Source organism: Plectrocnemia conspersa, unplaced genomic scaffold (genome assembly GCF_051122295.1).
Source record: "Plectrocnemia conspersa isolate PC_06_02 unplaced genomic scaffold, ASM5112229v1 ptg000009l, whole genome shotgun sequence".
Lineage (NCBI taxonomy): Eukaryota > Metazoa > Arthropoda > Insecta > Trichoptera > Polycentropodidae > Plectrocnemia > Plectrocnemia conspersa.
The window spans coordinates 10211714-10234745 of record NW_028277173.1 but is presented as its reverse complement, the minus strand read 5'-3'; the positions used below and the strand labels follow the sequence as shown (position 1 = coordinate 10234745).

General features: G+C 29.9%; 1 protein-coding gene across 3 annotated transcripts in view; it reads left to right on the top strand.

The window, feature by feature from the left end:
- Positions 1 to 23032, top strand: part of sty (sprouty signaling antagonist) — a 165209-nt gene that overhangs the window by 123305 nt on the left and 18872 nt on the right. For 2 of the 3 annotated variants that reach the window (XR_015810677.1, XR_015810676.1), the window contains exons 3-4: positions 19516 to 19605; positions 19677 to 19860. The gene's annotated coding sequence lies outside the window, so the exon portion shown is untranslated. Of the gene's footprint in view, positions 1 to 19515; positions 19606 to 19676; positions 19861 to 22076; positions 22443 to 23032 lie in introns of those variants that run through there. The other variant, XR_015810678.1, reaches the window with a different exon arrangement.

Below are 23032 nucleotides of genomic sequence, written 5' to 3'. Positions count from 1 at the left end.
ATCCCTGCCGATTCATTGCATTACAGATGTTTTAATTATGATCGAGTCGCAACTCATTAAGCATCTTGACTGAAATTATTTTGTCTCCACTGTCATTGTTGATTTAGAATTGAAAGTATCGAAACAAAAAAATATCTACTGTTAGCAAATACTGAAAGAATACTAAAGTTATTGTTAATTATCAAAAAGTTACACATTTTAATAAATGTGAGAAAAAACGCTGATTCGTGAAACAACATGATTTTGTACATTACTCGATCTTATTATTTCAGTAAATATGATTTTCTTTTGCTTTACTACCACAGCCTTTATTAGTTAGTTTTTAATAAAAGCTATCTTTAGACTTCTGTTACTACTTATCTCCAGCATCTGTATTGATATAAACAACGTTTGAACTGAGAGTGGTAAAATTCATTATTAATCAGATTAGATTGAATGTATAAATTATAACAATACATTCTACTACACTCTTCGCATTCATTGTTTTAAAATATGAAACATTTTTAATGATCCTTCACTTCACTTTATTGTTGTTAAAATGCGCAAAGAAATTTGAAGTATGGGCACTTAATCGAATTGTAATTTATTGTAACGAAATCGTCTGAATTTTGTCATATCCATCTCGCGAGAAAATATTCATTAGGAACGATCGATTGTTAATGCCCGTTGCACAGTGAAATATGTATTGCGGCCGTTTACACAACATCCGCCGAGCTTTTTCTCTTTTTTATACTATGACAATTAAAATGTTTGTGGCCACATGGGAGGAAGTCGTTTTCCCCGCAGACGTCTTAATTCTTTCGACGGTTTCCGGTCGGACCAGACCGCAGCTTTATGATAAACGTTCCCTTTTTTCTCACAAAATCTAATTCTGTACGAGATCGCAGGAAATCGGGTTAGAACGTGTTAGAAGTTTGAAAAAAAAAATATTTTACTTTGAATAAATATATAATTATAATAAATAATTAAAAATATATTTTATATGAATAAAATGTTTTTTAGAAAAAAAAACGATAAGATAGATAAGTGAGCTCGCGTGATCTACTATATTATATGTACGAGTGTAATAATAAATACCAACATTATCCAGTTTACAACATTTAAATGTGTAATTTTTATAGAGATAATTTGTAAATAACTACGATATTGTTATGTTGAAAAACAAACACGATAAACGTTTGAAAAATGGTACTACGGCCACTTGTTCGACAACAAAACATATTGGATGAAGTTGTTCAATGAAAACTTTCGGATATCAGGTGAGTCTGGTGATTTTTGTAGAAATAATAAGAAGAAGTAGAAAGTTTTTACGATCACGAGTCGCGTATCTATTTTGATATACATGGGCGACACAATCGAAGGTTTTATTGAAGTGCTTATAATGCCTACATAAAAATAGGTTTATGATCTAACTTTTATCTGTGAGAAATAATCATTGTTTCTATTAAATTGATACTTTATTACTGTTTGAATATAAATATTAAAGCATTGCTTAATTGTATAACAATAAAATTAATTGAAAAACTCTGATGCAAAAGTATTTTTTTGCGATATTAAAAAAGACTGCTAAATTACTTTTTGTACGTAACTTCAATCAATTTTCTCTGCAAACTATTAAACTGTTTAAAATTACAATCATTATTTTTAAATAAGCGTTTTGTATATAAGGTAGAAAACTTTATTAATTATTGCTTGAAATTACTAATATTAAGATAAAATATTTGACATTAAAAAATTTGAGCAATACTTTTTGTTAAAAAAAATTTTTTCCATGCAAAAATATTTTTTTTTAAAATGTATTATAATAAAAAAAAAAATAATCAGCTGCAAGCCGTATACAAAAATTAAAGATCTTAATAATATTTTTCGCCTCAACAACAACTATTTCATTCATTCAGTTATGTGGTAGATTATATATTATTAAATAATACTTTGAAAGCTTAACAGAAATAAACGAAACTATTAGTTGACGACGATGCAATAAAAATCCATTCCATGAAGTATCACTACATTTTTCATCAATAAAGCGATGTTAAAAATAGACAATATTATAATCATCGTCATTAACAAAATAAATTTAATAAAAATCTAAAGCATTAAATCACCATTCATTTTAAAGTTAATGAATACTCTGGAAACTTGCTAAGGAGACACTGTGTATTTTACTGGTTAAATCACTCAAATGGAAAACTTGCACTTGAATTTGAAAATAACTGATTTAACATTTCTAGTGCTGCTTATTATATTTTCACTTATGATATTTTAGTAAATATGTAATTTACTTAATCATTTAATTCATATTATTTTTAAAAAAGTGCATAATTTTCGAAAAAAATGTAATAGTAACATTTTATACAAGGAATCTGAATATTAAGTGAATTGAACTTTTATTGAACCTATTTTTACTTGACCAGATTATCAAGGTTCTATTGTGTGTCTATTCTTGATTTTTGATAATAGCGCACTTAAAAGTAATAGTAACTAATGTTCAAAAATGGTATATTAAAGCTACAAATTTAGGTCGTTAATTTTGTATAATTTCTACGTTATTTCACTTTAACGGGCCGTTTAATTTTTCTTGTTATGGAGTATCTAATTTGCGTACAATAAAATTTAAATATAACTGTTATTTTTATCTTAACAACGATGTACGATACAATTATTTATTTTAAGAACGAATTTTGACAACACATTTTTACAGCACGTCCTTTACCGTTATCCGAGGTCAGCAGCAATCAGTATACGAATTCCGATCCTGACATACCTCCACACACTTCCGCTTCCATTTATCTCATACACACATCCTTTAGTATGTTTTCAAACAATAACACATTACATACATTTATTTTATTTCTTCTATGCAATTTCTTATTTAAAATTCTTCGTATTAAAAAGGTTAAATATATGAACAACATAAAAAATATTATGTAATAGAATGTGACACAGGAAAACCCTCTACCATAATTGAGCTAGTTGTAGATTTAATTCCATCAAACTATCTTCTTTCCTGGAAATGTATCCAAAGTATCTTCTTCAAGCACAAATAAATGGTCATCCTTTTCATATAAAATATTCGAAACATTTATATCCTGTGTTACATTTTAAAAACATTAATTTTATCGTTTTTTTTTATGTTACTGGCAGTTCCGAATTTACATATAGACTAAGTAGACTGAAAGGGATTTAAATTGCAAGAGCCTCCAGCCGAGGTAAATAATCATAACAATTTGTATCTCCGAATAAAGGAAATTATCTTACATTATCATTATTTTTTACATGCTCATATCAATCAGTATGAAAATTAAGGGCGTAACTGTGGTTGACGCAAGCGCTGGAGATCTAAAATCTCTCGGAAATTGTCCGAGGTTACCGAGAACGGGAAGTAAAGTGGGGGGAGGGGGGTAATTCAGTCGACTTGGCCAGCTTCGAGCGCTTCCGAACATTTTCGGCGAACGAACCGAAGTCAAAAGAGCCGAAGTCGGAGCTGCTCTTTCGAGCGCGAGCGGTGAGATACTTCCCCTTTCGCTATCTAGCGTGTTAAGTGACGACAGTGAGAGAGATAATGATATGGTTTTTCGCAAACTGAGATAGAACGAGTAACTCTGTTCAATTTCAGTATGCGCGTAGGCGTCCTATGGTCAACACGCATGTCGAGCGCTGCATCGTGGTCACGTGGTCAAGTTATAATACCACATGCTTATCGGGAACTACAACAGACTCTTACTGACATCTTTGAATATTTTAGGCCACCAAAAGGTATTAATTATATTTTTGATAGTACATTCTTCTAAAAAATATCGTTATTATATTATTTTTCATATAAAATTAAATAATTAAAAAATAATTAGTGGTACTTGATTTTGTTAAAAAAAATACTTTTCCAATATCCTTATGTAGTTTTCTAGATCGGTTTAAATAAATGTCACACCATAACGAATTTTTATTTAAAATCGATGGCGACAAATTCTAGGATAGTCACACATGTGGTGTTCGTATTCTGAAATATAATTTTTATGCCTTATGGCATTTTGCAAAAGCCGACAAAGATTTTGCGTAAATTGAATATTTACGACCGAAAAGTTTTCATTGATATTGTATTGGTGAGTGCCCACACAAACTTTTATAATTATCAGTAGCGTAATTTTAATAATATGACAATTTAAAAATTGCGATTATTTGGCACTTTTTTCGATCGCGCGCAAATATGCCGGCTGTACGTGACAGCAGCCGCCGTCCAAACGTCACGCACGCCGCGATTTTCGCGGGCATATGAAATCTGCGACAGTGTGGGCGCTTACTCGAAGTCGTAGATCTCGGCCGATTTCAGTTGTAACTTCGGTTCGGACAACTTCCACAGAGTGTAGTGGAAGCATAAGAATATAAGTGATGAAGATACTAGCAAGTACATTAGTTACAATATGGCACTGATTTCTGTTGAAATATACATCGACCAAAGGGGATTTGAATGTAATTATATAATAATTCGTATATTATGTATATTTGAAGCATAAGAGAATCCTAGATTTTCTTGATAAATAAAAAAATAATAACGTTTATTGTAAATATATTATAAAACAAAATAAAAATGAATAGTTCAGATTTAATCATTAACTTTCCTCTCCAGCATTAGCTCCGATAATCAAGAGTATACTGTATAAATGCCATATGTGGCCCACCAGGTTGAAAAGGTTTACTCACTTGTGATGTAGAAAGAGCTTGTGAATTAAAATATGGAAATTATTAATTAAAGTAGTACCTAATTCATAGTAAAAAAAACGATCTGGCTAAAATCAGATGCTTCGCACGATTTTACGCTTTTACGTGACGCTCGTCTGTTCTATGTATAAAAAACTTTCGTCACACGGTTTGGCTATTAAATTCGCATAAAAATGCCAACACCGTATAGCTTGGATGGGATGTTGATTTATATATTTTGTCCGTTTCGAAATTATGATAGGAAATTCGTGACTGAACGGCTGCACTATCGCCTGAATACAAAATATCGTCGTGACGATTGATCCATGAGTCCAAGAATGACCAGCCATGCCAATTATCGAGTGTCAATAATGTGTGCCTAGTTCGGCCCTGAATGCCAAGAGGATCTACTAGAATATTTTCATTGTGTTAATTATAGTTATTACATCCGCGAGTCCATCTTTGACCGTCGTCAATTGTGGGAAAATAATTTTGCGGAAGCGCCTTTCCTGTTTGCGCAGTAGTAGTCTCTCAATGGACTGAAAGATGTAGGTATCCAAAAAAAAGAATGATATTCAGAAGAAAAAAAACTCGTCATTCATATTTTGCGGTGTTGTTTAAAAAGGATGACCCAATTCCTTTGTGAGCGACAGAATTTCCATTCATCGGTGATGTTTTTTTGCTTCTTGTGTTTCGAAATTGATTGAGGCATTGTATTGTAATTTTTATCGTAAAATAAATGATGACATTAACGAATTCGATTGAATTCGCATTTTTTGCGTAGATATTAATTGAGCATTGAGCCACCTTTTCCGCAAAATTGCAAAATAGCATATGCACATAAGAGACGGTCGACGAGCGTTGTTCGGATATAATGATTACCATAAAAAAGGTACACGGGTTACCTTTAAATGATTAATTATAATAAAAAATGAAAAAATGTATGTTATTAAAAGGTGTACTAAAAATTAGAATGGTTCACACTTGAGCTATATAAAAAAAATACATTGGAAAATTAAATAGAAAATGAGAAGTGTAATGAAATCTTTAACCCTCCTATGTCTTTTTTAGCAGTATTATAATTTGTATATTGATATAGTTGTAGTAAATGATTAGAGACATCTGTGTTGCGAATTTGTAATTATTATTACTATATTATATTTATTTAAATTATTAATATTTTTGTTATAAAGCCTTATGGCATGATTTTATAATATACTAATAAGTTGAATAGATAACAATTGAATACGACTAGTTAATCAGCAGGATTACTATAGAAGGGCCTATTTATATTTATTCTTAATCTTTTATTATAACGATAATATTATAATATAATGGTAATTTTCAATAATATACAATAATATGTAATATACAATATACATTATATTGATAAAATTAATACTACATACAGTCCGTCAAGATATGAACGCTCATCGTCACAGTATTGGTGAGAAAATGTAATAGGGTGACCATGTGAAATTCCAAGTGCAAGCAATTTTTACTTTTTTAATTTAATTTTTTGAGGAAAGTGTAAAATATAACTTTCTTACTTATTTTGTTTATTTATATACATATTTAATTCAAAAACATGATATAAGATATGGAATCACTCTCCAGTTTGGATATCTGTTTAATATAATAATTTTTAAGATACCAATACAATACAGGAATTGTTTTATTGATTATAAAATTACACAACATGACAATAATTTATAATAAAAATATAACACATTATAATTTTTAATTCAATTTCTAACATATGGTCACTTTACCCTTAAAACAGCCCTGATTTAGTATTGGTAACGTTCTTCTATCGGTGTAAACAAATTCGCGGAAAACTGTGTATGTATGCATGCATGCGTAAACGCACCCTTATTTCCAACACAACGATGATGAGCGCTAACATCTTGGATGGACTATACATATGTATATATCTTCTACAAATTTTCTAAATTTATTTGTATAATAATCAATTAACTAGAATAGACACAATATTAAAGAATTTCGAACTCTCCTGACCTTATTGTTAAGGGTGTGTATTTTTGTTTTAAGACAAAGGTTGTTGTTATTTTTTGAATGCAACAATTGAGAATATAGTTTGTATATGTTAGTTAAATGTTTTCCATGGGTGTCTATATACCCTACTATAGCTACAAAACAAAAAATGTTTTTTTATTACATGCATTTTATTTACAAAAACTCTTAAAATAGCAAAACAATTTAATTTAAAAACATAACATTTAATACTATATGGCACAACATATGCACCACGGCCTGGACAATGGTATAGCATGTGTGCCATGTTTTCGCCAACAATTACTGTCCGGTGACACAATCCTTGTGTCACGTTTTTGTGAAGCATTATTAATACATGGCACAATCTATTTACTATTTTTTATATTATGCCTGCAGTACACTCTCTGGGAGTTGTCCGAACCGAAGTTACAACTGAAGTCGGCCGAGACCTACGACTTCGAGTAAGCGACCACACTACCGCAAATTTCATATGCCGTCCGGACGGCGGCTTCTGTCACGTACATCTGGCATACTTGCACGCGATCAATAAAAGGTGCCAAATAATCGCAATTTATAAATTGTCATATTATTAAAATTACGCTACTGATAATTATAAAAGTTTGTGTGGGCACTCACCAATACAATATCAGTGAAAACGTTTCGGTCGTAAATATTCAATTTACGCAAAATCTTTGTCGGCTTTTGCAAAATGCCATAAGGCATAAAAATGATACTTCAGAATACGAACACCACATCTGTGACTATCCTAGAATTTGTCGCCATTAATTTTAAATAAGAATTCGTTATGGTTTGACATTTATATAAACCGATCTAGGAAAATACATAAGGATATTCGAAACGATTTTTTTTAACAAAATCAAGTACTACTAATTATTTTTTAATTATTCAATTTTATATAAAAAAAAATATAATAACGATATCTGTTAGAAGAATATACTATCAAAAATATAATTAATCCTTTTTGGTGCCTTAAAATATTCAAAGTTGTCAGTAAGAGTCTGTTGAAGTCCCCGATAAGCATGTGATATTATATCATGAAAAATAAATCACAGCAGAACTATGATATGGCATAAAAAATAATATTTTATATACACAATCTTGATCCCAAAAACTCGACTTGGAAAAAAATATATATTTTCTACAATAAAATTTAATCATAAAGCCTAAGTGTTAGCTATATAAAAAAAAATAGTTTTTGTAGGGAAAAAATAATGCTATTTTAATTATGTGTGTGTGAAATGGTGTATAAAAATTAAAAGCTCTACTGTGTACTTTTATCTATTAAAACTTAATTAAATCTACTGCAATTTGATGATGATAAAATTCATAAATAAAAGATAAGTCAGCCAAAGACTACAAATTTGTATTTTTATATAAAATAAATATTTCTAAGTTACCGTGAAAAAATAATTGAGTAATAAGTGTTACAGGTATTCTTATCAGTAGGTTTGAGAACAAATTATATTAAATATGTACATATTTAGATTTAAAAAAAATGAACATTTCAAGGATACCTAATGAGATATACTATAAATAAGTAACGAACTTAGAACGGTCAAGATGTACAGGATTCCATATTTTAAGTATCGAGCCTTGAATTATTAATTCTGAAAATCATCTCACAACATAGAAAACATATTATTCTACAGTATGATTCAGATTTTAAAATAATAATTATAAATAATTATTAATTTTCAATGCCACTATTATTTAATTATTATTTAAAATCTAGTTTATGCATTTAATATAACTTATAAATAAACTTTTAGAATTTGCATCGACACATATCACGTGGAATTTTCTAAATGATTTGATTTGATTTATTTGGTGGTACATAATAAAATAATGGCTTAAGTCTCCCCTTAATCAATGCTAATATTTATATATATATATTAGCTTCAGCCTTAGAAAAAAACACTATGTACAACTCCCACGTGTTTTTAAAAGGTCAATGTTATGATTCATACATATCCTAAGGGGATGCAAAATAAATATTTATGAGAAGAAAAGACATTAATTGTTGCTCTTCAATGAGTAGGATGTCTCTAAAAAGGCTTACAATAATAAAGCAGCTAATTAATGGTATTATCGTGTAATTATGTCGAAGCGTTTTCTTTTTTACTACTGTAGTGTAAAGCTCCATAATTGGTAACTTTTAGTAGCAGTACCAAAGCGGGTATATTTTATCCTCATATATTTTAATTAAATTAACAGGAAGCTTTTAAAATATTTATCTGAATAAAATCCATTTAAATTATTATTTTATATATACAGTCGAACCTCGCTTAACGAGCATAATCATTCTACAATCTTACTCGTAACGCTAAACACTCGGTGAGCAAAACTTTTTTTCCATATGAATTAATATAAAACACGATAGTACCTAGCAGGAGCTAGCTAAATATCTTCGCTCACAATCCGGGACTTTCTGGAATCCGGAATTCTCTTCGTTACTCGTTATGCGAAACAACGCTCGTTAAGCGAATCATTTTTTTACAATTTGTTATACTTCTTTTGCGAATTACTCGTTATGGTAGGTGCTCGTTAAGCAAAGTTCCAATGTATATGAACTACTTAGTTGATCATCCTGTATATGTTATTATATGTATGTACCTTAACTGAGCTTTCATATAATATTGAGCAACTCCATTGCGTAACAGTATAATAGAAAATTTAAAACTGTCATTGTTACACAACTAACGCACATAATTCCAAAATTTTCGACTCGCAAGATAATAGAATAGACCACAATAAGCCATATATTAAAGTACTTGACACGGTCATCGCATTATGTATGTCGTATACGTGGGTGGTGTCATAATGCTCGTACATCCTAGAATAGTTGTTTATATTCGTATTTCAGTGACCTGGCCGTGTTGGCATTAAAGGTGACGACCCTTAATAAAGATCACCAATACCATATAAACGCTTATGCATAATTAAATATTCATAAAACATGAGACACCCACATGAAAAACTGTGTGGCATCATTGAACGTCCATGGGTAACCCAGATTGTAATATCCATGTTTTTTTGCATATGCTTAGAAATGATTTCATTCTGTAATAATTAAAGACCCACGTTATAGATTAAATATATTTTATTGGGTTTGTGCAAATTAAAATTCAGATTTTTCTTTCATTAAGGAAAGTCCATTAGTATATAATAGAAGAAGGCCAACTAGTAAGGTAGCCTTATGATTGTGCTATGACACAATCAAGCAATAAATATATTATAAATAAAAACAATCAATATTGTTTACACACAACCATTTACCTATTTTGTACAGCTATGTATGCAATCATATATTTCTAATCATTGTAAAATGGCTATTAGATAACATCCAAGAAACTACAAATATGTATATTGCGAGTTGTCACTCGGAACGGAACGATCTAGGTGAATTTTTTTTGCTGCAATAATAATTTTAATTTATTTTGCTGTAACCAAGTTTCTGCAGCTAAATAACCGACTGCACCACAACCATTGTCACGCGATCGTCGTGAAAGATAGTATCCCCAAATATCAATACATAAAAAATACGTTTTATTAGCATATACACGGTTTGATTGACATTAACCTCAATCTTCATACGTACTATATATTACATTTTCACGCTTAAAGCGTACCTAGCTTAGTCAAATCTATCGTGTATGTGCATTAAATCGGAAGCAATGATAATGTTTATGTATTATAAAAGGAAAAACTCACTTTTCGGCCTCGGAGCCCGTCGACGGGAATTCAAAATTTGAAGATTTCATTGCGAAGATTGTTTATCTAGTTTAATCAATATATTCTTATAATCCTTACATACATTATGTATATATTTCATTTTCATAGTTATAACATACCTAGTTAATATGCAATCCGAATATTTATATTTAGTTAAATCGAGCAACGCACATGACAAATTAATGAAAATTATTGTCGCGTAGCAAAATTTTGTTTATAAATAATAATTATTTAAAACTGTTGTCACGTTGATGTCGTCCATCTTGTTTTATATTTGAATGCTTATCTTTCATTGGTCGACAACAAAAGAATACATTTGCGGCGGCTCGAAAATCATCGTTCAAACTCAATTTTTATTTTTATTATTATAATTAAATATATTTCCTTTGTTTACGTGTATTATTATGTACACCGCTCATACAGCAATACGATTTACAGAGTAGAAAATTGAGCATAGAATGTTTCATTTTAAGAAGCGAAAGCGGCTTAGAACAATTATATATAGGTAATATATAATAGAACATTTAAAACTTGTATTTATGTATATTTTTAAATAGTAAAATATGACCTTGAATGTACATTGAAGTAAAAAGTATTGAAAGACAATATTATTATTAACTATCAAGATTAAAAATTGTGAAGATTAATAATAAAATAATTTTTTTGTATCTTTATATAGTTCATGGTTACTTGGAAATCAAATAATTCATAATTATAATACCAATAAATAAAATAGTTTTATAGTAATATAAAATATCAGTTATTTGAGCTATTTTGGATTTTATATCGGGTAAAATTAAATAGTTAGAATTTAAATCAAATATCGGTCAGAATTTTATTAACAGCGTTTTTTATATATTATTTTAATGTGTTTTTATTTCGACTTTTTTTGCTTATAATTGATGCTATATTTACATATATATTTAGTTGTTTATTAAATTGTACTTTATCAAAATCAAGCAACCATTCAAATGATTTTGTTATTTTTCAGTTATTATTATTATTGTTATTTTTGACTCGTAAGACAGATGATACAACAAACTGCTGTAACAGCGTATAAATCGATCGTTTTTAATGGTTTTATCAAAAAGGAAACGCTGTGAGCGTTAGTAGAAGCATGTGTTTGTGTAGTGTATAGTGAGTGTGAATGGTTGTCAAGAGGGGGCGGAAATTGGTGGTCTGTGGAGAGGATGTGCATAGCTTTTTGTGCGGCGTTTGTGGGTATATCCGGGATGTGAACCCAGCACCGGGATATTGTGAACCATTGTTCGTTAACGTGGCCGACAGTTCGGCCAAAAAGTCTCCGTGTCTTTTGAAAACTGTGGGAAATCGTGACTCGGACGTGGAAGAAATCTTACAGGGCCATACAAAGGAATTGAGTTTCGTTTAGGAACGGATACTGCTTGATTAGCCTCTGTTTAATGCAGGAAACTCTAAGATTATATATGTATATAAAACGATAAGGCTTATGAATTTTTAAGAATAGTATATTATATGTTTCGAATATAATGTTGATATGAATTGATTAAGAATAATTATATCATCACTCCAATTTTGTATTATACTTATAATACTAGTTTTCAAGTATAACTTGTTCTACATATTATATTATTAAATGTACATGTCCAGAGCATAATATTCTATTAATTTTATACAGCTTAAAAAATATATATTTTATGATATTAATTGACACAATAAAGACTGAACTATGCATATTTTTGCTAGGGTAAATTATATACATATATAAAAATCATAACCTATGTAATAATACATCATTCTTATATTTAGTAGTAATTGCATATATTGCAGCGCCGGCGCATATAGTAGGGGCGTGTATATGAGTTCGCAACGCTAAACGAGATATTTTACCGCTTGCCCTTTATTCAAATTCGTTATTTATATACAGTGGAAACTCTAATTGCGAGTAATTTGGTTTACGAGTATTTTGAAATACAAGCATTTTTAAAATCAATGTTGAATTGATACAAGAGCGATGTCTTATAATACGAGGGGTAAGTATTGCATCAATTTCTCCCCAACTGAGCCGATGATTCTTTTCGACAATCGAAGATTCTTCTTGCAGTAAAAACAAACCGCTTAGAAAATAATTAGCCACTCAAAATATTATTGGTTATAGACCATGCTGCAGCTTAACCTCCAGACCTTGAGGACAACTTACTGAAGGAATTCTGTTTCATTAAGATCAAGTTTCTTCCATTACGCCAGCCAATGTATCAACAGGTCAATTTGAACTTTAAAATGCTGCACACCAAATCACTATTTCAACGATGCTTCGAAGTGACCGAAGGACTTTTGGAAAAATCATTTCCACATCTAGAGCTGCCTCAAGAAAATTGGTAAAGCATGGGGTGGAGTTACCAAGAGAACCCTCAATTCTGCTTGAAGAAAACAGTGCCTAATTGCTTTGACAGTTTGCTTATAAATGGAGCCGTCAATTACCTATGAAATCTTGTTTTTGGGGAAGAACATGTGACTGGAAGGTGAAAGAGGACGATGTAAAAGAGTTGGTGGATAAATATGGACCATTGAAATATTAATGGATCTGCATCGCGAGGCTACAGAGGAGATATATGTATATGAGGAGAAGTAGAAAGAAGCTGAAAAACCCTTTACTTCGTTTGTAAAATGTGAGAAACAGTGCAAAATTTTGTAAAGCTGTAGCGGTGCGAGCCAAATCCTTAAAAAGATTTTCAGTTCAAGTTCCATAAAAAGAAAAATGCTGCATTGAGCTATCAGTGATAGACATCTGTAATTCCAATATGAATAATGAATAAATTCAATTACTTCATAATAAATTAAATAATAAAAAATATACGCGCATTTTGTATTAATTATGTTTATATGAATATTTTTGGGTTTTGGAATCTACTATTTCTTATGGGGAAATTCGCTTTAATATATTAGTGTTATGAAATACAAGCACGTTTCCAGAACGAGATTCCACTGCATTTACTTTATATTATATAATATATTTACAATAATAATTCTCAGAAAATAATAATTATCGTTAGGATGGTAGTATATCGTGTTTTCCTAGAATAAAAGCACTCATGTTCATTCATAAAAATCAATGAAAAAAGAATACAATATATTAAGTACAGTGAGTAGTATTATTACAAACGCTAATATTACATTCCGTTGCAAAATTCCACCAAAATCAATAAGTGCTCTTCCGCGATTAGATAATTCACGAGTTCATTGGCGTTTCTAAATAAAATTACACATATTTCAGGAACTCGAAAGAATTTCTAGATATAGTTTCAACGATAGTTAAAAACCGCTGATATCATTATTATCATAATCTACTAGCTTCCCGGAAATTAATCGCTTTATCACATCCGGTAAAATGTGTACGTTTATACGTAACAAAATATGTATATATTTTTAAATTATGTTATTGTTTTTTTTATTATATTACTACATTGTATAAATGAGAAGATTGGCGGAAGAGGAAATCTGCAAGTTTAAAAGGTTAAATATTTGCTGAGGACGTGATAAGGCTATTTACAATCGAATCATACACCTCGTTCCCAAAAAATACCATGTGTAAATTTCATCAAGGGTTGTTGATTATATCCGTTTATATTAAATATTATATTTTTGATAACGATACATAATAGTTCACTGTAAATATTATAACGTATTATATTATATTATATAATATGATAAAGAAGAGAGAAAAAAATGGTGTTTGGTATATGCATGGTTTAATTCATAAATGGTTTTGGGAACAATGTGTTGTTTTTTTCTCGGAATTACCATTCGAAGAGTTTACCTGAACTGGAACTAATTCTGCTCGCATAACTGTCGGGGTTTTGAATGACTTCATCGTTGGGTGTTTTTTGCTCTAAGGAGTAACTATTAATGAATAAGCGCTATTTATGAAATAATTAAACAATATATATATATATATTTGTATATGGATGATTAATGGTACAAAAGTATTATATTTATTTGATAATAAAAATAAAATTTTAAAACAATTATAAAACTACAATTTTAAAAACAATTTTAATATAATTAATGATGATGGTTCTATAAATCAAAATCTAATAAGTTTGTCCAGGTCTAAAGAAAAACTAAAATCTGACTAGCACTATAGTCAAGTGATACTTTTTAAAAAGCAAATTTCAAAATACATATTATATTTTAACTACTGCTATTACTTTTTAAAATTAATTTGTGTATATATTTTTTTCTATTCTATTACTTTTTAAAGATAAAGATTTTGAAACCGAGTTCTTAAATAGATATTATATTTTTTTTTTATTAGTTTGTAACATTTTTTAATTAATTATGTATTTATATTTTTTTATTGATTTTTAAAGATATTATATATTGCACTTTTTTAAAAGATTTTTTTTAATACATATTGTATTTTTTGTTATTGGATCTTAAATGTTTTAATTTTTTAAAAATATTGTCTTATTTGCTTTTTTTAAATTAAATGTCTAAAAGCATTTTGTATTTTTTGTTATAATTTTTTATATAAATACATTTTATTTTTTATAAAATAATTTTTTCTTTATTATAAATACCTTATTAAAGTTTGAAAACAATAAAAATGTTTTAAAATAATAATATATAATGGGGTGGCGAAAAGGCTGAATCGGGGTCTGTCGCTGACTGTTACCTGTAAGACCTAGCTTCGAATCCCATATGGACACTGGGATTTTTTAATCTCTATCGTATCTGAGAGAACAAAATTAGTGAATATTATAATTAAAATATAATTATAATTGCGATTAATCATTATAGATTATGTTTTCCTAGATTTTCTTAATGTCAATGATAAATATCGTGATATTAGCAAAATCAGTATATTAACAAGCAAATATATATGTACGTTTATTTATTTAAGGTTACTTCAATGCCTCACGAAGGTCAAAAAACAATACATCATATTATTACTAAACATAAATAATATAAAAATAATAAATAGTACGTAAGAATAAAAAAAATATTACAATTGATTGATACGAACCGGACCAGCTCCTCGTAGCTAACAATACATATAATATATCAATGTCTAATCTAGCGTGTTATTGGCGAGTCGGCTAATACAGACGTCCTGGCTCCAACAAGCATCTCACAAAATTCTCGAAGATATTCTAGAACCTAAAACTATATTTCCTTGGGAATAGTTTGATTGTCGACCTGACCCTTCCGTTAATAAAATAAATGCTTAGCCACATATCTACAAACTGCGGATCGTATCAAACCCTAAAAGGAAGGTACTGCTTCTAAAAAGTTACTAGGATATAGATACGGATATGTTTCATATAACTTTTTGTAGAGATATTTGAGGATTTTTTAGTATCTTTTGCCAGGATTCAATGAATAAGTGCAATATATTGTTAGAGCATGGAAAATGCTTGAAATGAATGCTGTTTATAAATAAATCACAATCGTGTTCCTTTTGAATGACTAATCTTATTTGATCAAGACGTAACACATAAAAATTCATTTCTTCGTGTCTTCGCAACGTCTCAACGACCAAATGTTTTCAATCCCACGTGTCGTTTGGGATCGCCTTGTTTGGTGCACAACCGGAAGTTGGAAGAAGGAAGTGGGCGGGGTTGGTTAGGTTCTTCGCCCACACACACACTCACACACTCGACACACATACACACATCAACTGCCTACTTGCACCGCATTCCAATACACAAACACACCCGCCTCGTCGGTGATAAGCAATCTTTTTTTATGAATGAACATATTTCGAATGAACGAGACACGCTTTCTTCACTACTATAGAACACCGACGGCCAATTGCACTCCGACTTACGACCTTGGCAAAAATTCACAACCACACAACGGGTTCTCAAAATGTATATTTCAAATTTAATTCTAAGAACAATTTCAATGCAATAATTGATATGACGATCTGCAAACGAATGAAACAAAGTTTATACTTTTAACCGTAACTGATAAGTTTAATTTTATTTATATACAAATAAAATCTATGTCAAGGACTTCACAATAAGCGTGTGGCCCAGAAAGTGTGAACTAAAATTTTGTGGCTTTCCAGCGATTTAAAAAAGTCTCATATCTGTCCGTTGTATGTATTTATTTTATATTTATATGTCTATTTATATAGCCTTACAATAATAAAAGTACTATGTATTCGATATTGCGTAGTGGAATTTTTAACAAACAAAAAAATGTTTGTATTGGTTGTAATGGCTTATTGTAAATGTTATCTTATCTTATATGGAAAACGTATAATATTTGCAAAATGTTGAAACGGATATTATATAGTAGGTATGTTTAAGATTTGCTTTTTTATATATAAATAAATTTCGAAACACTATAACGGCGTAATATACAGGGAGACTGTTTAATTTGAAAAACGTAAAAGACGTTTAATCTTTATAAATTGTCTTATTATTTATATAAGAAATTAATATTTAACAGTCAAATACTACATATCTTATATGACTATGTACAAAGTATGTATATATGTAAATTACAAACATTTAATGCAATTTAAAACATGTCTTATGCACATTTTAAATAAATTGCAGTTTAACATTTATACTAACTCAAAATTTCACCAACATTTTGATAAATATTGTACATTACTAGTTTTTAATTTTTGGATCTAGAAATATTATACAATCTAGTTTGGCTTTTTTTTTAAATAAATATTCTTTGCTTTAACACTTTTAACCACATAACCACCAAAAAGAAAAGTGACATTCATTGCCTTTATTTGTAACTGGCCAATCGTTTTAATGACTATATGGCGAAAAATAACCCTCATCCTTTTCAGGGGAGGTTTTGAAACGTAGAATACAAATTTACCATTTTTTTTAATTAAAATAAAATATATTTTAGTTACATTTCTAAACATATATTAAGGGTCGCTTAAATGCATTTTATCAGCCATTTTAGTAGTAAAACATCAGTGGAGATTACTACAGTGTTAATGTCAACAACCAGTTAAAAGGAATTACGTTGCAATGTTATTTGCATTTCTCCCGCGGGCGAATTAAGCACAATTATAATTAAGGCAATTCATACATTTTCCAAACACTGTAAAATTTACAATTATATTCTCATCGGTTGCGAGAATTTTACTGTCATGCGTTTATATTTTTTTGAATACAAAGTTTAAGAATTATAAATATTATTATGTGTTTTAAATCATGAACAAGTTGTGCAATTAGTATAAATAAATATATACGTGTTGTTTTCGTAGCCTTTTCTGCGTCACGTAATCTTCAAGTTGTCTCCGAAGATAGAGTTGAACTCTTGAAGTTTGGACTTCATAGATGCACCTGGTCTGACGCGAAGTGGAAAGCAGCTGCTTCTTCGGACTTCCTATGGTTGTCTTAGTCGATACTAGGCGTAGCTCCGTGTGTGAAATTAAAATTATGATAAGTGTAAGTTCCATATAAATAAAAGATAATTGTGGAAGTGTTTTCGGGGTTTAAAGTGTTGTGAATACGCCGTGTACTTGAATACTCTTTTGAAGTTAAATAAGACGCTAAAATATACTATGTTATTATCTGATACTTACTCTTTAAGAATGCGCTTTGCGTAATTGTTATAATATAAACAGCCTGAGATTTAGTAATGTATTAATTTGAACACTTTTAATGTTCTCGTGAATTTTTCGAGAAAAATACAAAATTGTAATTTTTGAATTGAAATAAATTCCTAAAAATAAAAAATTAAATTGATTTGAAAATTTTAAAATGATTAACAATTGCTGCAATTTTGAAAAAAAAAAGTGTTTGTGAATCAGCTAAATTCACAGCTGCTTTCAGAGCAGGTAGTGAAGAAAGGGACAGGGATTTCCGATTAAAACTTAAGATTAATAATTTAAGAATAAATATATTATTAAATCTTTGGCATAATCTATGCGACTTATTCCTTAAATAAAAATTTTCGTTGGAGCTATTTTTTAAAATAATAACTGAAGCTCAATTAAAAAATTCAATAGAGAATTCTCGGTACATAATCCCTACATAATCCAATATTATTCTTTAAAATATTTCACCCCTCAAAACATATTACTTATATTAAACCAAACTTACACTACGCAGGGCCATGGAGAAACAATGATTCCTGGCCTAAATAATAATAGGTATGTATGAGTTAACCCTTTCTATGTTACAAATAAATATAAAAATTAGCCATAGTTGCCACATATTTTCTGAAATCATATTTTATGTGAAATATTTTAATTAGGCATTAAACATTATTAAAAATATCTATTCATAATATTTACTTGATAATTATTCGTATTTTCTTTGCTACTCAGTGTTGCCATATAGTGAATTTCAAGGGAATTTGTCCCCTTCCCCTCCCCTCGGCAGGCCTGACCCTATGTAGATACATACAAATGTATATGGTTATATTGTTTTGTTTAAAATTCAACAATAAAAAATCAAATGAATATATTATTTGTATTTTTATTCAGTGTACTGGTTCATGTCACGCGAAATTATGTAATACTCCAAACAATCCAAACAAGCAGAGCATATCCGAGTGACAACGGGCGAGATTATGACATTTTTTCCGCGGTGGAAGTGCAGCAGCCGTACCGGAGATAAACAAAACGGTCACACGGGTGCGTCGGTTTCCTGTAAACGAGACGGGCGTCGGCGTCAGGAACGTCAGGAAGGCAGGGAAAGAGGGGCACACACACACATACACACACAGGAAGTGGGGAATGAGTCAAACGTTAAAATAAACTCAATGAACGGCGGCTCGCCATATGACACTCAAACTTTCTCGTTACAATATTTGTGACGGGAGAAGAGACTGATAAAAAAATCGAAACTCACCTGTCGGTCCCGCAGCTTCTACAACCTTATTTTTTTAATTATACAATTAGAAAAATATACAGAATATTATTTTGTAAGAAAAGTATTTTTTGCGATTATTCAAATGACTTAATAAATATGTTAGTTAAAATATAAAAAAATAATGTGCGTGCTATATGTAGTCTCAATTAAATCTAAAACATACAAAACACAGCAAAGTCTCAACTAAGTCATGTTTTTTTCTTTTTCTCAGATATCCAAGAGGAACATCATAAAACATCGATTCCAAAATACATCCCCAAAGATTTATAAAATAATAATGATGCTTGCATTAATGCTGACGGTAAATAGACTATTTAATTGGCCATTAATCTTAAACAACGAATTACATTTTTAATTGCATCTATTCATTAGGTTGCCACATAATAATCTCAACACTAGATGCTGGAAGACCATCAACTCTAATCGTGAACAACCCGCAGTCGTCGATCCTAAAGGCTTGGGTCGAGAACGGAGGTGGAGCATATGAGGCGTTGTAGCTACAGGTCACTAATAGGCCGGTGGGCCTATGCTCGACCATAAGGAGCGGATAAGAACAGTTGGATTACCTTTACTTCCTATTATTTATTGAAATTTTGAGATTATTGAGCATTTGAATTTTAGTTCTAATAAGGCATATAATTGCTCAATATTTCTAATAAGGCGTAGAAAATGTTAAAGCTTGTAATGTAAAATGCAACAATGTAGACACGCGCTTCTGAATAACAATTTTTTTATATGGATCTATAATATAATATAATATTTAATTCCGATAAGATTAAAATTTCCATATTATTAGAAAGGATACGAAGACAATTTTTAATGGATTTGTATCTGAAGAAATATTTATATATTTCGTCTGAATATCCATGTTAGTAGTTCATCTTAGAAGCATGTACAAGTATCATTGAATTCTGTAGAACAGTGGTCGAAAAAATGTTGGTAGTCCACGAAGACATTTTAATATCTTTACAATTTTCGTGTTTAATAAAATGCTCATTTCAACTTTTTTTAATTTTTGCCTTATTAAATTATATCTTCATTGAAGGTTTTGACTAATATACAGTGTTGGCAATGCAATTACTTTTCCAGTTGCAAAATAATTTAAAGTTCCAAGATCTTTCATCTGACGATGATTACAGATTAGTAAAATTAATTGTTAATTATTATTTTAATAAAATTGTAGAATCCACAATGAACGCCTGTTAGTGCAAAGCTTTAATGAAATCGATGTACTAACCGTAAGAACAAAAGAGCGCCAAAAATTAATTCATATTTTTATGCTAGCCAGTGTAGACCGTACGTGACAATAGATGAAATTAATTAAAAGTATCACAATAGCCATTTGAGACTTTACGCAAGTGTTATTATATTATAAAAAATGACAACACTTATTAAACTATTTCAAATGACAGGTTGCAACCTGTCTAAACTCCAATGCAACAAGTCCAATAAGTGAACAAGCTTTTATATCATGATTTAAAGTGGCTGCAAAAAGTGGACGAGCACTAGACCTCCCTCAGGCTGGCCATGTGTATAAAATCGGATACTCAGCGCACAATAACTTATTCTATAAAAAAAAAACACCCCTGATACATAGATTCAAATCGCTGCACAAATATCAATTATAAACAAAAATAGCACCCTTGACACAATATAAAAATTAAATAATTTTTTTGCCTTTTTTATAATGAATATATCTGTGAATATTTATTATGTTATAATAGGGTTATATCCATATTTTTGCAAATCGCTTAGAGTGAAAAAAAAATCAATTTCATATTTAAAATATAATATTATATTACTTGTATGAAAAAATTATTGTAGTGGTTTGCGGGATTCAAAATTTTCAGTTTAGTGGTCAGTGAGATCCGAAAGGTTAACGACCGCTGCTGTAGAAATAATTTTGTTATTAAACATTTTTACAAAGTACTGGTAAAAAACACGCATTGTTCTACTGTACTCGTCTAACTTCATTTGTATTATTACTTTATAAGCTTGTACATTGTTTCTACCCTTATTTGTGAAAACAAACACACAACAATTTGACTTCTGAAATATCTGCAGAGATAAAAAACATATTTCGCTATATTTTCTTTTAAATTTGACATAGATTTTAATTTTGTAGTTGTGTATTTTTATTATTAATACACGTGTTCTATTAACTTATATGTAAATATGTATATTTTATTATTAAGTAATATAATAATTCTAATTTATGTGGAGGGTAGATTGGCATATGTCAGGAGTTAGGGTGATATTACTATTGTTATTATTTTTTTCAGAAAATATCAATTTTAAGTTTAAGGCTTTTTATTGGAATTCACATCAAGTCTCATTACAAATTCCTTGATTTATTCAATCATAAAGAAATGGATGCATTTTAATCTGAAAAAATAAGTATACAAGTTGTTTTCCACTCCTTTCCAAGAATTTGTTTATACTTTTACTTTAAATTAACATTATCGTAGAAAACTTATGCAAAAGTTGAGATGTTTCACCTAACAGTTTGAAAGTATACTAGCTTTATAGATAATTCTCGTATCGATATACTGATTTATAGCGTATTAATATATTTTTATCTTATCATCCTGATTCTTCCCGTAGCGACAGTCTCGTCAGTAAGTACACAACCAACCAGATTGCGATATGAACTTACTTATATGTGTGTATTTGTATGTATAATACATACGTATATATTATTTATATACACAAACTTCGAGACGTTCGTTCATAAGTGACAGTTGTTTTTCTCGCTAGCTAGATATAGGGCCCCACCGCTAGCTCTTCTAGATTGATCTTAATTTTGGAAATGTGCCGCACTCGGGAGAAGAGTTGGTCATCCTTGGCGAAGTTGGCAGGAAGTCAACCGGACGCGGCAGCACGTGACGGAAGCTTTCGTCACATCCCGCGTCACCTCATCATCAGATAAGAGCATGGATGTGGGTCGGTCCATTGGTCGGAGGACAGTTTTTCTAACAGCGAGCGGTAGTGCAAATTAGTGTACAAACATATTGTAATAGTGCAATGTTGGCGGGAAATCGTGGAATGACACTTTTATGCTTTACTGCGACACTGAGCAGTAAACATCCGATGAAATACATGCATTTCACATAAAATACTATTACTGTCGATCATAGGGTATGTGCGTTATATGATTTTTTTAAGGCTTTAATTAATATTATTAAATAAGTCTAATGATGGTTTTCGTTATTAGAGGTCGAGAATAACTTCCTTGAGCCCCGGGTCATACATTTTTTTAATATGCATCTTACTATAAATTAAGTTGTTAGAATTAGAGTCTCCAATTACTCGAACCATCAACTATTCGAGTATCGAATATTAAAATTTTAAAATACTCGAGTACTCGAGTACTTTCGAGTATTTACCAAATGTACCAAAATAGCTATTATTCAAATTCGTGCACATATAAATAAATAAATAAAATACTTAGTATGTTAATTTTTACAATTATTTTAACTTCACGAACATACTTTTTAAAAACAACAATGCAAAAAGTGTCTCGAATTTAATATTACTGCTAACCTTTGGTTTTATTATTCCCGTAATGGAAAAAACCCTTTCTGTTGCTGTTGATGTTGGTCTTATTGTCATTAACGCGTTGGATAAGGCTTCTAATTTATATCTGTTCGCTTTTTATAGATTTAAAATTTTTTGAACTCTTTTTTTATGTTCTCTTCTTTCATTCCCTTCTCTGCTTTTCTCTTATT